Source organism: Takifugu flavidus, chromosome 9 (genome assembly GCF_003711565.1).
Source record: "Takifugu flavidus isolate HTHZ2018 chromosome 9, ASM371156v2, whole genome shotgun sequence".
In the NCBI taxonomy this organism is placed as follows: domain Eukaryota; kingdom Metazoa; phylum Chordata; class Actinopteri; order Tetraodontiformes; family Tetraodontidae; genus Takifugu; species Takifugu flavidus.
The window spans coordinates 3,338,806-3,351,714 of NC_079528.1; the positions used below are offsets into that span (position 1 = coordinate 3,338,806).

At 44.5% G+C, this 12,909-nt stretch overlaps 1 protein-coding gene across 14 annotated transcripts in view; it reads left to right on the forward strand.

The window, feature by feature from the left end:
- Positions 1-369: 369 nt before the first annotated feature.
- Positions 370-12,909, forward strand: part of tenm2a (teneurin transmembrane protein 2a) — a 176,394-nt gene continuing 163,854 nt past the window's right edge. For 13 of the 14 annotated variants that reach the window (XM_057042742.1, XM_057042745.1, XM_057042744.1 and 10 more), the window contains exon 1: positions 370-866. The gene's annotated coding sequence lies outside the window, so the exon portion shown is untranslated. The remainder of the gene's footprint in view (positions 867-12,909) is intronic. The other variant, XM_057042756.1, reaches the window with a different exon arrangement.

The window sequence follows — 12,909 nt, forward strand, 5'->3', positions numbered from 1 at the left end:
CACACACCAAAAAAAAAAAAAAAAAAAGCCTGATCAATCTCTGAAAAATGCAGAGCTTGTTAGCATAAATATAAGGTGGGTAGATATGGCCGCTGTATAGCTTTTCTTGAAACATATTTGACACAGTAAAGTTTGGATCCTACTCTTTCCCAACATTTGTTCTTTAACTTGTAACCCGCTGTTCAGTAAGCTGAAGGCAGATACACAAAAATCAGCCATAAAGACGTGAGATATAACAATTTATTGAACCACCGCTGTTAGACATAAAAGAATGCGAGATGCCTTCAGAGTTCAGACGGTCCATCATTCCACTGCACCGGCCATTCCGGTCCTTCTGATCCCTGACAGCTGCGGTCGCTGGTGCGCAGTAGATTTACGCACCGCACGCTTGTAATGACCGCTGACTCTGGCTCGGACGTGAACGCGCGATCCTTCTATACCGTGCGTGTGGACGGTCGCTCCCACGGCGGCCGCCGCTCACGTTCCGAGCATGACCGACGCTCCTGCGCTGTGAGCACGATCAGCCCCTCCGTCTGCGCGCAGCCTTGGCCGCTTCTCCTGCACCTTTAATTCCAGTCGGTTCCCATCAGCGACCGTCGGTGAATGGATTCCTCCGCTTGATTCCCCCGATTTGGTGAGATGTTGCACTGGCGGCTTCCAGCCTATCGTCTTCATTAGCACCCCCTCCCCTAACGTCACAGATCTCTCATCTTCACACCGCGTCGCTTCAGTGTCCTGTCGGGAGAGACGGGACAGAGAAAAGTGTGAAATAAACAACTGCCGAGCAGCTTCGAGCTGTTGGGGAAAAGAAAAGTTCGAGTTGGCGGAGGAGGGATGCAGTGAGTGCCGCGCAAAGCTGGAAACAGGTATGTGATATTTCAAATGTATTCATATGCTAATCCTGCAAACGGCGAACACCAGCGGCACATGTGTGCGCGCTTTTCTTGTGGCGAGTAGGACGGGGAGGGCAGCATGGAGCTGTGACATTGAGGTGTCTTTTGTCGGAAAAGACCGTTTGCTGTGGTCATGTGAGCCTGCACCCGAGTGGCTCCGGTAACACAGGGCTCACCCTGCGTGTCTGCAGTGTCGGGTATGTGTCATCTCTTCATCCAGCTGTCTGATCAGTAGTTCCCTGCTAGGGGTGACCTTACAGCGGCAGCTATATCGAGTTTTGACGGTTGCAGCTGCATATGCGCGATATTTCGACGCATGCACCGATTCTTTAATAGAAAAATAAACAACATCTCTTTCCATTAGCGTGGAAATGGGGTGTCGTGATGAGCCATACATTGGGTCTGTGCGTCGCGTTCATGGCTACCGCAGCGCACCATCCTCGTCACATCATAAATACGCGGCAAAAGTGAGTTTGCCCTCCCCGAAAAGATGCTCTTACTCCAGGATAAAGCGGAGTTACCAGTGTCCTCACATAAATGGGTGCTTGCATCAGGGTGCAGGACATCTGTTCCCTGGCACGAGTGTGACTCTGAGTTCAGGACCCAGCGCCATATGCGTCTGAGTCAAAGATTGCATTAGATAAACTTTTGGAGTCAGTTAAGTATCAGGGGAGTAAGTGTCAGGGGATAAGACCCACACACCAGCTGTAGATCTCAGAGTGTGGCAGTTGTCAGCAACTTATGACACGACTCCCGCGCACACGGATGGGAGGCAGCTGTTAATGATGAGACCCCCGGCCGAGATCCACGCTTGGGTCTAACCGGTGCGGTTTCCCTCCGTGGCCTTCTCCCTCCTCCTCCACCTTTAGCTCTCTTCAAGCCAACCACTGTCCCTGTGATGTCTCGCTCTTTGATCAATCTCTCACGTTTCCATCCTTCCATCTTGAGCTCCTGAGGGGGGTGAATCAGAAAACAAGCAGAGCCCGGCGTTTGGCACACGGTTTTCGCCAAGAGTCACTCAAACGCAGGCATATTGGAACGGGGGAAAAAAAGCAGATCTTGTGCATAAATCTTCGACCGCACGCTCATTCTTCACTTCTATTACCTAAAGTCTGTCATCTTAACTATGACCAGTCCATTTGTTTTGCATGTGTAATTACACACTGCAGCATGAAGTGCTAATAGGCGCTCACACTGGACAGCAGCAGGCTGTGTCAGCCACAATCTCCAGACAAGTCCTCAGGGTGTCCTATTTGGCATGGAGACACACAACCACAGACACACAAAAGCAGACCTGAGAGGTTTAGACAAGACTCAGCGGGCTGATCACCACGGGTTCACTAAGTCCACGACCTTGTCGAACCTTCACAACTATTCTACCAGATTAAGTCTGGGCTTTGAGCCTGGACACACAGCCCAGATTGATTTTCCACTTGGTATATTTTCTTTGCAATCCAAGATATTCACCAATTCACATGTGACGGTGATGAGAGAGTTGTTTTCCTGCAGCTAGCATCTGTTCTCTCGCGTTATGTGTTGTGTGATGCACATTTGCACGGACTTTAGTCCGATTTCTCAAGTTCATCCGGTGGTGCGAGGCTTTTATAGAAAAACAATGACGTGTGTGTGTGTGCGTGCGTGCGCCCTCTAGCCCGCTATGACCCAGCTGACAGATGACTGCAGTGATTTCCAGGGTTCAGCAGATTAGGGGATTAGCAACTGAAGGCTTCACACAATAACCCAAATGCATGCACATGTGCGGACCTGCAAACATAGACACAAACGCGCATCCAATAAACAAACAAACGCGTGGCTCCCAGGGCTGTTCAGAGGTCAGCAGGATCCGGTGCGACCCGTCGGCCCTGTGCTGCAGAGATAGGGCTGTTGGCATTCTCACATGCAAGCAGACAGGAAATAATGGCATTAAATAAACCTCAAGGGTCCAATTTCACCAAGGATGTCCTCATGCCGCTGGCATGACCCGCGCTGGTGCTGCAAGTCTGTTGTCCTACTCAGGACCCACTTAGCGTTATATAATGAAGCGGCTCTGAACTGTAGGCAAATGGAATTGCGTGGCCGGTTCGGAGCCAGAAGTCCCTTTCAAACACAAAACAATCCGCCGTCGCCATCGTTGTTTAAAATCAATGATAACATTGCGCACGTTGGTCGATGTCACAACAAAAAGCTCCTCGTTTGTCTCTCAGGTCTAATTATTTGCAGACTAAAATGCTACGTAGGCTTTGTACGATGCAGATGTCGACTGCTTTGTTATCGGAATCACACTCCGCTGCGTGCCGCTATCGCAGGAATGTTTGAAATTTGGAACACAAAGAACCGACATCACGGCTTTTCATTTATCCCCCCCCCCCCCCGACTTTTAGGCAAAGATGAAAAAAAACAGATCCGAACACCTGCAGCGGAAGCTCTTCTCTGACGTCAGTGTCAGTTTTTTAAAGTCAGAGTTAAATAGAGACGAGGGTGGGGTTGTTCCAGAGGCAGCTTTTTCACATTTTGTCACATCGCAGAATGCCGCATATCAACATCACATGATTTCAGGCGGAGGAGGGAGGTGCTAATGAAAGCGGAACAAGCCCCCATCACTACCGCTGATTAACCAGGAACACTGACCTTTAGAGGAGGCAGAGGTGAGAAGAACGGGCGATCCTGGGGTAGAATACCGACAAAGGTCGGTCTTGTTTACCCACAGCGCATGGTGGTAAATAGAAAACACCGCCTTCACTCTATTTAGGGCTCAAATCACTTTCAGCTCATTGCATTTTGAGCCAGGAAAAAAAAACAATTATCTCATAAATCCAGACTGGAAAAAAATGGCTGCAGTAGCCACTCAGCACTATTGCTGACCTGATTTGTCCTCCCACGGAGCTCTTTGGAAGTATGAAATACGACGTCGTCTGAGACGCTTTGATGAGAAAGAGCGAATCTGTCTCTGCACCCTCATTTCTGCCTCTCGGAACCGGTGGCTCGCTGCCTACATTCTCCATCCCCACTTCCTTTCTCCGGCTGTCTCGTCCTCAGTTTGATCCCTTCACGCTCCATTACATCCATGTTTCATATTTCAACATTTAAACTTTGGACATTAATTGGGCTCCTATGGGGGGGGGGCGGGCTTGCTAAGGCGTGTGTGGAGATGATCTGCTGCATTGTTGTTTTCGGGAGCATAAAATTACAATGACTTGCTGATGAAGGAGAAAATTAGCTGGTGGACAGTTGGAAAACCTCACAATGAGATTTTTTTTTTATGGGTCACTAGAGGTTGTTTTTTTTGGGGGGGAGGTCTTTGAATTTAATGAATTTCAGGCTAAATGGGACGCTGTGATTTAAGGCCTGTTATGTACAGAAGAGTATTGAGGCCATATGCAAAGGACTTATTTAAAGAGAAGACAGAATTCATATTTCTTTAATGGCTTTTTATTAGATTCTTATTAAGTTAATTCCCCTTTTTAGTTCCAAGGCAGGAATCTGAAGAGAACCCAGAAAGAAAATAACCTTTGTAGTCTCTGCAACTGAGAGGATTGTTTTCCCCGGACGTTTCTGCTCCATTTCAGTACGGCGCTCTGAACTATGCGTGCCTTAGATTACAGATATTGTACATTTGGGGTTTTTCATTGGGTCCCTCCGCCTCTCGGACGTCTCAAAGCTCCGCGCTGTCACTTGGGCCGGGCTCGGAATCACACGGTGTGCGCAACATCTGGCATTAGCTGTTTAAAGAAAAGGACAATTGTAGCGAGCAGACTTTGTCTTGGATTACCTCATGCTCATGGATCTGTTTTTTTTATTTTATTTTGTGCCATAAGAGATGGCAGTGGGATGATTTTCGTCGCATCTGTCTGACAGCTGACTGAGTGCTTTGACCTCATCAGCGAGCCTTCTAGTTCTATTTAACCAAGTTCTAAGTAAAAGAGGTTTAGAACTTCAACCCTTCTTAATGCGGTCCAACCAGACCTGTGACCCTAGTGGTTGATGGTGCTGAAACTACAGAGCCTCATCAATATGACAGGAGAGCACAGATGGACGGGGAATTTTCTATTGTATGTATTGGTCAAATTGTATGCAGGTCAAATATTATACTTTGTTATTGCATTTTTTTCATATACTGTACTCAGTTGAAATGAGTGTTTAAACGACAGGCTGGACTGAACTGTTGGAAATATATAAAGTTAATTTAGTACCTGATTGGTGATAAATGGTTTCAAATGGTTCCTTCTCAAATGTACAGTTTAAAACTTCTAATCTTTGCCTGATAAATGTGCCAAAATAAATCAAAAGTCTCTTCCTGTGTTGGCCTTGCAGTTCAAGGATTCTTTTCTTAGCTGCCATTAGCATGCAGGGCTGCAAGGTCTCAAGACAAATTACAAATTCTCATGCTTCTCCTTTCAGTGTGTGTTTTAGGAATGCACTGAAAAGCCTTCTCCTGCTGCTCTGAGGTGTGGCCCCCTGAGTTATGCCCAAAGAAGCTGCCAGGCCATCTCTCAGCTCCACAAAACCAGTCAAACCATTATCCTTGATGCTACTTGAGGGTTTTTTAATATTGGAATCTGGAATAGGATTATATGACACCCCCCACCACCACAACACGCACACACACAGATTCACAAATGGCCCTAGTTTGTTAAAGAGGAGTTAGAAAGTATCTATTTGCTACATTCTCCTCCCCCCTGCAAAGACTTTTAAGGCAGCCTTGCCTCACTGTCTGACATGGTCTTACAAAGGAGGACAGGAGTTAAGATGGCACCCCAAGAGACTTTTCAGAGAAGTAATTTAATAAACTGTGATATTTTTTCCACTCCACAAAGGAAAAAGGGAATAGACTCAGAAAAGTAATGAAACTCTGCCACTGAATTTTTAATATTACAGAATCAATTTCCTGTACTTGAACGTAACCAAGGAAGCCTCTTTCCTTCGACCTGAATAACAAAATGAACAAAATGGAGACTGCTGCACTGGCTCGCCGCCTGCTTTCGTCCCCCCACTGAGGCCACAGTCAGGACTTCTGAAGATGTAAAAATAATAGATGTTCAACAGGAACTTTTGACACGTCGATTCTCTTTAACTTTTGCGAAGCGTCTGAAAATACCAGCAACAGGAGGAAACAGGAAGGGGAGCGCATCCTCAGAGGAGGGATGTGTGTCGCTTTACATTAATTATACATGAAAGACGAGGCAAAAAGAATCAAGTCTGCAGCTAAACAAACACAAAAAGTAATGGTGCACGTGTAATCTGTGATTGGATAGAGGGGTTAACAGAGGTATTCTTCTATTTACTATTTCCTGCTTATTATATTTGTTAGCTTTTGCTACTGACGCAGGACCAGGATGACATCATCGGTGACCAATACAAAATGCCTTTTTTTTGATTTGATTCTGCCATCAAATCATTCTACAGCAAACCTACTGTCTGAATGGACCTTGATTTTTATATTTTCTTTTATTTTGTGTCATCCATTTTCCTCAGCTCACCTTGTCGTGTGAGAAATCTAATGGGAACAAAACACCAATTGTCACATTTCAAGTGCCAAATGAATGAATGATTCAATGAAAAAGAAAATCAATTTTCTTCTTCCTAGTTTGACTTAAAAGATCAGCGGCACAGTCACTCTCTTGCTTATGTTTTCATGAATCATCGCCATACCGTTTAATGGCCTTCCATAAAAAGACGTTTGACAGATAATTCGATCAAATTCTCGCCTTTCATAATTAGGCCTGTTTCTGGCCCTTTGTGCTTCTGTCAAGGCTGCTGAGTTGTTTGTTTACAGCAGATTTGCAATGACACTCTTTTTACCCTGACTTTACCTTTTCGGGGAGGGTGGGCGAGAGACAGAGAGGGACAGAGAGAGAGGGAGGGGAGAGAGAGAGAGAGAGAGAGGTCAGGTGATGATTTATGACCACAATGCTGCATTCCAGCGCGGGATGATTAATCTCTTCTGGGAACACTTCACGAGTACAAGTTTAACCCATCTCGGCCTTGCACTCACGTGCGCGCGCTCACGACTCGGTGAACACGTACGCCACGCGCGCGCACACACAGATTCAGGTTCATGCACACTCTGCATCCCTGACAGTGAGGACATAAATGCAGGGCAGAGTGCACGTTGGTGCTTTTGTATGCAGTTCAAGTGCAACGGACCCCCATTCCCTCACCACATACACACGCACACACACATAGAGACAAACACACACACAGCCTTGTGTCCCTTGTTCATTCTCTTTTTTTTCTTCCTTTTGCTGACCCCAGTGGTGCAGTGGCTCACATTTCCCTGTCTCCTCTCTTGCCTCATCCATTCATCACAAAGGTTTCACAGATGCTCACATCCACACATGGGGAAAGAGACAGAAGAGAGGGGAAGGAGGGCGTGAAGAGAGCCTCTGTATAAGGCCATTTGGCCCGAGGACCAGTGAGCACAAGGCTATAGGATTAGTACTGCTAGGTGCTAAAAGCGCCCATGTCTTAATAAGCCCAGAGAACAGGCGGGCTGGGCTGGATCAGCGAGATACTGAGGCGTTTCTGTGGCTCTGTGTGCATATTCAGGTGCAGCTGTGTGCAGGTACAAATGCTCTTGGCAGGCCTGGGCCTCCACGTTGAGAGGATAAGTGTAAATACCACAGGCTGCATCCGAGGCTCTATTACTTGAGCACACTTCAACAAATTGTTCCACAGTTATACTCATTGAAACACAGAGGGTGGTTGAATACAACTTTATTGTAATGAAGTCATTTATTGTAATGGAGAACATTTACAGTCAACTGTAGCTTAGCTGTCTTTGCTTTTCTGCTGTGTCTCTTCTCGCTTTCTGTGCTTTTTCCCATCTGACTGGTTTTACATGGTGGACATACGTTCATTCTCATGAGGATGGTCAGTGAACTGGTGATGTCAGCAAACGTTCTCTCTAAAAAATAAAGACAATTCAAATTGGTTGTAATGTACTGCGGTATTGTGATGTTTCATATTCTAATCCCTGCCTGATTTGATTTGACACTCTGGTGTAATTAAACAAGAAAGACTCCTTGAGCAGCCACATTGTCAGCGACACAAACGGGAGCAGGTAGCGTGTCTGTTTACAGTGCGAGGAGACAAACGAACATTTTATTAAAGACGTCAGTGAAAAATAACGTCAACGGCAATCTGATTTCACGCCTGGCGTGAGTCAAGGAGTCACAGAAAAACGACTTTAACTTTGAAGATTTCCAGGCGTGCACTTTCTGGCACTTTGTCTTTCTTTTTCCACGAAGCATCAACTAACTTCTGTCCTTGTTCCCTTTTATTAAAGTTTGGTTTTAATTTTATTAGGCATAAACCCTTTTAATTTAACTTGCATTGATATAACAAAGTTAACGGCACTGCTCAGCTATCATCGGCTTTGTCGGGCCTTGAACTGGGGGCTGTGCTGGGCCCATTAGTGACAAAAACAATTATGAAACAATGACATTTCAAAATAATTACAGAATGCAAGTACACTAAATTATTAATCACAAGTGTCACGACCGATGCAGTCAAAATCAAGATTCGAGCCGTGCCAGCAGAAACAGCTCCTAAGACAAATATTTGCACTTATTCCAGGGCCTTGTTGACAATCTTTCCAAAATGAATTACATGAGGTCATTATCGTGCACGACATTTTCCAACACGTTCTCAGTCGTCGAATGCAGCAGCTCGGTCAGCGACCCTGTTATACATGTCACGGAAACAATAATAAATATGCAGCCTCCAATCTGATTTACACAATCTACACTTACAGTATATAGTTTATTATTCTGCTAGAATCGAGTGCAATAAAATCCCAGTTCCATGATAAATTGCCAGATAATGCTGTGTACTCTAAATGTTATTCCATTCAATTTACCCAGGGCCGCTCTGGAGGGGGTTACCCACATCATATTTCGCTCCAGTTATGGTTCATATCACGAGTGCAAACTAAACTGTAGACTTTCCCCAAGATGCATCTTTGAGATATAACATGTTTTGTTCCTACTGGTGGCTTTTTGCTGCTTTTTTCCTCCGTTTATGGTCCTAAATGGTCAAAATGTTGCCTGTCATTTAAAGACTAGCTCCTGAAAAATCTGCTGCTCATCTTCCAAGCACAATAATAGTCTGATTGGATACTGTAGAAAAGAACACATGATCAGCACATGTGCACACGAAAACACACTTGATCCCTAATTGAATTGCCAACAGCTGCCAGCTTTTCATTCACTAATGGTTATATTTGATTCTCCATTTTCAATGCCATTGCCTTGTACCTTTAATCACTGACCGAGGCCAAGTGTAGTGACGGTGATCGCACATTGTCACGGCCCGTGGAAATACCGCTCTGAAGACTTTTGTGCTTTAGGATGAATCACCCGACAATAAAAATGTTAAGTGATTCAAAAATGCCCTCATATACATCGTGTTGCCTTGAGCTCCATTTATGTTCAATCTAAATTGAAGGCTCGCTCACTTTTTAAGGCATTGTCCAATATCGAGTGTTCGGATTGGAAAGAGCAAAGGAGAAAGGAAGAGAAGGGAATGTAATCCTTTGAGAATGTGCCATCATATCACCCAGCCCCACTCAATCTCCTCACCAGCTACATAATAGATGAATGTCCGGGATGATTCTAATCTCCTCACACACATGTACGCTCTGCACACACGTCGACATGCTTGCACATGCACACACAGGGAATGACTTGAGTGTCCCATTCATATTTGATGTTGACAAAGAGACGGTGAGTAGCAATAACATGTGCGGACGCCGTGATGCGACTGGAATTCTGTGCTGGGATATTTCTGTGCGTGCGCGTGCGTTTCAGCACGAGGTGGAAGTTCTTTGCTGCTTAATTGTGACCTGCTGTCATTGCCGTCAATTTTTTTTCTTGCCGTTTGAGGACATGTCAGATCATGCCCGACTCCCGGGTGATGTGACGTTGTTGGTAATAAGTCGGTGTTCTGTCAGAGCGAGCATGTACCGAGTCAGTTATACGACAGATGACGGCAGGTGCGGTCCACTCTCCTCTGAAACGCAATCACTCACACTGATTTAAAGCTCTGGAGGTGAGGTGGGAGGTCGGATATGGACAGAACACCGTCTGGGTTGGATTCTTAGTCTGAAGTTACAAAAGTAGTTGAAAACCTGTTTCTAAACCAGGCTTCCGCTACACAGTCGTGGCATTACATTTAAATTGATTTAAACTGAATAATTTATTGATCATGAAGAAGAGAGCAGGTTAAACATGGATTCAGACTAGATGGCAATAACCACAGTTTTACGGCCGATCCGCACTTGTAATAACCCTGACCAGAGGCAGTGTCACTCATTTTTTAAAAGAATGGACAAGATTAATCATTAAATAATGGTTTGATGGACGGGGGTGTCCTCATTTGCATGCATAGGTTGGGATTGATGATTGTGGGTTCATCCTGGTTACAATCCTCGTTGAGATAATATCCAGGGTGCGACTTCCAAACCAGTCTCTGCCCGTAACGTGCACTCAGAAGTAAAGTTTTGGTGGGGTGAGACATCTGAAGTCAATGGGAATTAGTGAAGATGCTTGTTGTTTTAAAGGAGTGAAATTGGTTAGCCAATGTAGCGGAAAGGATGCACATCGTATTACTGACAGCTCAAATTCAAGGTGAGTACGAGTAAAACAGTTTCAGGATTGTCAGAAAGGTTTTTAGTTTGTGAAATTGGTCCCGATAAGTCCTGCCCTTCAAATGCTGTGATAACAGAGCACAGCTCAAATTAAATTTGGATATTGGCCCAAAGCTACGATCACTTCAAATGCCATTGGGTTTAATGTCAAAATAGTATATAGAAAAAAGCTAAAGAGCAATTCTGGTATGTAAAAATTAAAAAAATAAATAAAAATAGGCCTTTGCCTTTAACAACTCTGATTATGTCCTAGTGCAAATACTCACATTTTGTGCTATTTTCAAGGATTTGGCTTCATGGATTTCCATGGATTTGGTTTGCAAAGGCGCACTGACATAATCACTTACACTGGCTTCATGTTTATTATGTCTGCCAGTATTTCATTTTCTTCACCATGGATTTAATAATGCAAACAAGAGAGTGCAAGAACATGGGTTTGAGTCAAATGGGGGTGGAAGAGAGCGCATTTGTGGAATCTTGATTCATCCGGATAATAAATTTCCCACAGAGATCTTAAAGACGTTGTATGTTTTATCTCCTTTCTATATACTGTAAGTGAAGGCTGAGCAATTAGTCTCCTTTGAGTTGTATATTCTTGTCATCAGTGGCGTGTGGTATTTGGGAAGCGAAATGGAAATGACACCAGAAAACAACAGCTTTGGGGGGAAAAAAGAACCGTCAGGCAGAATCAGAAGATAAATGAGCACATTTCGCTTGTAGAACACCAGCTATTTCTGTCAAATTTGCAGCAATATTCTAATTTGTTTGACAGTTTACTCACATATTCATAGTATTCATGTAGCCTCCCATGGTTCTGTCAGTTCGCTGTCAAAAACTGTTAAGATCAATCTCTCTCACAACTCGACTTTTGTCAAAATATTGAATTTCCCGTCCCCCATACATTTGCGGATGGATAAAACCTTAAAATTGAATCCAGCAGCAAATGTTAAGCCATTTTTTTTAAATCATTGAGGCCATTTATTTGTGTCAAGGGTTTAAAAAATGACGAGATCTCTCCCCATAGCGGTCTGGCTTCCATGTTTTTTTGTTGGAACCTTCGCGTTCAGGTTGGGAAACAAGTGCAGCTTCATTGAATAGTAGCAAATAACGCCACTGTTACGTGCCTGTGGTTTTTGATGAGTTGCTGCTTTGCTGCCTCACACTCCCTTCGCTGCCTCATCTGCAAATCGCTAGTCAAGGCGCAGGCTATAAAACTGGAAAACAACCGTAAAAGGATGAAAGTGAAAAATAAAGCCACGCCGGAGACACGTTGTCGTTCAGCACCGAGGATTACAGCGGGTCTTTTAAACTGTTAGATTCCTGCTGCTTTTTAATATCTTGTGTGATCTATTTGTGTCCTTAGCTGCTAATAGCTGGAGGGAATGAGAGGAACACAGCAGGGGTGGTGCTTACATAATGGATTGGTTATTTTATGTTACCCCCACCCCACAACAGATAAGGTTGGGAATTTGTCTTCCCCTCCTTCCTACAGTCATCACTTTTGTCTTCGTTCAGTCTTGCCAGAAAACCAAGCAAACAGAGTTTTCATTAGCAGCCTAGTGGAGTTGTGTGTTACTGTTTTCCGGCTCAAGCAGGGGGGAAAAAACAAAAAAACAGCATAAAGTTTACAGTAAGCGCTGAAATGAAGTGTAGGAATTTCAGGACCCTGAACCCACCACGGGCAAGCGGATATCACACGGGGCGATTCGAGCTTGAGAAACACTAGCCCAGTGGGTGCGAGTGAATTTTTGAAGCGGTGAAACCATATTTTCCATTTCACAGTCGCAGCGCTGGCACAGCTGTGATAACAATGTGCCCTCAGCCCAACTTATGTTCTTATTTATGTGCTGCTCCCTACAGTTGCCGGGTGCTATTTCTGCTATTTCAAGCAACGTACATGCGTGCATTTTCCATATTTTGGACTTAGCAGAACTGCAGTGGATATGCATAGTCATACGTTTACTTCTGGTCCCGAATCGTCCTTGATGTTTTCGGGACCAGCAGCCATCCCATTCTGCAATATAAGGCTGCAGTGCCTTTGAAACATTTCTTTGTCTTTACTGGCGTTTCCATGTGTAATATAATATGGAAAATGAAGCTTCATGCAATTACCTTGTTCCTGACATCTATATGGAACAAGCAGTTCCTGTTAACGAATGCTAAAAGCCGTAATGCTGTGATGCCAATGTTGCATAAATGTTTCAGAATCGTGGCGCCTGTTATGGGCCAGAATAAACCTCAGTGGAGCGATTTATCCGGGCCTTATAATAGCATCTCTAAGGCTCCGGTCGACATGAAAATAAACAAGTCTGCAAAAATGAATATTAAATGTACAGTCTTATTGCTTATTCCCAAAGACACAAATTGATC